The 2,500-nt window shown below is 49.0% G+C and overlaps 1 non-coding gene across 1 annotated transcript in view; it reads right to left on the bottom strand.

The window, feature by feature from the left end:
• LOC135120117 (small subunit ribosomal RNA) overlaps positions 1-1,408 on the bottom strand; it is a 1,921-nt gene extending 513 nt beyond the window's left edge. Inside the window, exon 1 of the ribosomal RNA XR_010278510.1 lies at positions 1-1,408. This exon is cut by the window's left edge and continues 513 nt beyond it. This is a non-coding gene — a ribosomal RNA (small subunit ribosomal RNA).
• Positions 1,409-2,500: the final 1,092 nt, after the last annotated feature.

The raw sequence follows: 2,500 nt of genomic DNA, 5'->3' as shown, positions 1-2,500 counted from the left end.
TTAGCAGGCTAGAGTCTCGTTCGTTATCGGAATTAACCAGACAAATCGCTCCACCAACTAAGAACGGCCATGCACCACCACCCACCGAATCAAGAAAGAGCTCTCAATCTGTCAATCCTTCCGGTGTCCGGGCCTGGTGAGGTTTCCCGTGTTGAGTCAAATTAAGCCGCAGGCTCCACTCCTGGTGGTGCCCTTCCGTCAATTCCTTTAAGTTTCAGCTTTGCAACCATACTTCCCCCGGAACCCAAAAGCTTTGGTTTCCCGGAAGCTGCCCGCCGAGTCATCGAAAGAACGTCGGCGGATCGCTAGCTGGCATCGTTTATGGTTAGAACTAGGGCGGTATCTGATCGCCTTCGAACCTCTAACTTTCGTTCTTGATCAATGAAAGCGTTTTTGGCAAATGCTTTCGCTTCTGTCCGTCTTGCGACGATCCAAGAATTTCACCTCTAACGTCGCAATACGAATGCCCCCATCCGTTCCTATTAATCATTACCTCGGGGTTCCGAAAACCAACAAAATAGAACCGAGGTCCTATTCCATTATTCCATGCACACAGTATTCAGGCGAAGTTTTAGCCTGCTTTAAGCACTCTAATTTGTTCAAAGTAAACGTGCCGGCCCACCTCGACACTCAATGAAGAGCACCGCGGCGGGATTGAGTTGGGCCGCCCTCTCGAGCTAAGCCCACCGGCAGGACGTCCCGCGGCACGCCAGTTAACACCGCGAACGATGAACCGGCGGCGCGGGACACAGATTCGACTACGAGCTTTTTAACCGCAACAACTTTAATATACGCTATTGGAGCTGGAATTACCGCGGCTGCTGGCACCAGACTTGCCCTCCAATTGATCCTCGTTAAAGGGTTTAGAGTGTACTCATTCCGATTACGGGGCCTCGGATGAGTCCCGTATCGTTATTTTTCGTCACTACCTCCCCGTGCCGGGAGTGGGTAATTTGCGCGCCTGCTGCCTTCCTTGGATGTGGTAGCCGTTTCTCAGGCTCCCTCTCCGGAATCGAACCCTGATTCCCCGTTACCCGTTACAACCATGGTAGGCGCAGAACCTACCATCGACAGTTGATAAGGCAGACATTTGAAAGATGCGTCGCCGGTGCGAGACCGTGCGATCAGCGTAAAGTTATTCAGAGTCACCAAGTTGTACGATGACGGAGACCGCCACCGATTGGTTTTGATCTAATAAAAGCGCCCCTTCCGTTTCCGGTCGGGGCTCTGTTTGCATGTATTAGCTCTAGAATTACCACAGTTATCCAAGTAAATGTGGGTACGATCTAAGGAACCATAACTGATTTAATGAGCCTTTCGCGGTTTCACCTTAATTCGGCTTGTACTGAGACATGCATGGCTTAATCTTTGAGACAAGCATATGACTACTGGCAGGATCAACCAGGGAACTGCGTTCTCGTTCGGATACTCCGAAACTGAAAACTACACTTTCGTCGAAAGCGCGAGTGCGTGTTCGCGAAACGAACGCGTAGGAACGTAACGCCACGCTTAACTCTCTCTTTCGTTGTTTTATATACGAAAAATATCATACATAACGATACCGGTCGAAAAGTTTCGCGAGGAAACCTCCTGCGCCGGTTTAAAAGTTCAAACATTCTCCTCACTCTTCGCTAGATAGAATGCGACGGTGAGACGTGCCGAATTCTTTACAGAATCTGCACACGTTACGAGTATATTATATATTCTCGCTCGGAATGTAGGGAGTTGACGCAAATTTAATAGCTGTTCGATGCAACGAACGACGAATCGTGAAATTCGAACGTACGCCACCGTTTACAACAATGTAAGGTTGATCGCATAAGGACCGCCGACGATGGAACGTCCGCCGCATCCGCGATCTCGCTGTGCTGGACCGTCTTTCGAGGCAAGCTCGAACCCAATGAAGGAACTCAAGGATTCCATGAAATTCTAGGCGCAAACGCTCCGAGAGCCAAGTCTACTTCGGGTCATTTTCGACGGGTGCGATAACTACATTCTCAAAATTATCAACAAGACACACACACATACAAGGTTCGCTCTTATAATCATTAAAGGCACGACCACCAAAAGTAATCGCAACGTTTCGTTCTAAAAAGGTGAACGTATCGTCGTCTCTTTTTGTCGGGTCGGTCTGAATAACATAATAATGTCGTTGTTGAACATTATTTATTACAGAGAGAAACCAATGCGGTTAGCGTCTGCTATCATTTTTAGAGAATACGTAAAAACGCACAGTCTTAGAGACACCGAAGAACGGCCGGAACGTGCTGCGAAATTCATTTCGTCATAAATCCGAATTCCTTTTAAAAGTATTGGATAAGACTCGCAGACAGTCCGTGGTAACGCGAGCGAGAGGATGCAGTCGTTGGTCGGTATCTCGAGAGAACACCTCACACGCCACAACATCACTCCGCTACCTATAATAGCGCGCTTGACGTCGATCGGAGCCAAACGCTGCGAAGCGGCGACAGTGGTACGCGAGCAGGGGCGCGAGACACAC

This window comes from Zophobas morio, unplaced genomic scaffold (genome assembly GCF_036711695.1).
Source record: "Zophobas morio isolate AGI-343-1 ecotype UQ-CSIRO unplaced genomic scaffold, CSIRO_AGI_Zmor_V1 ptg000344l, whole genome shotgun sequence".
Lineage (NCBI taxonomy): Eukaryota > Metazoa > Arthropoda > Insecta > Coleoptera > Tenebrionidae > Zophobas > Zophobas morio.
This window is presented reverse-complemented; position numbering and strand designations above follow the sequence as displayed.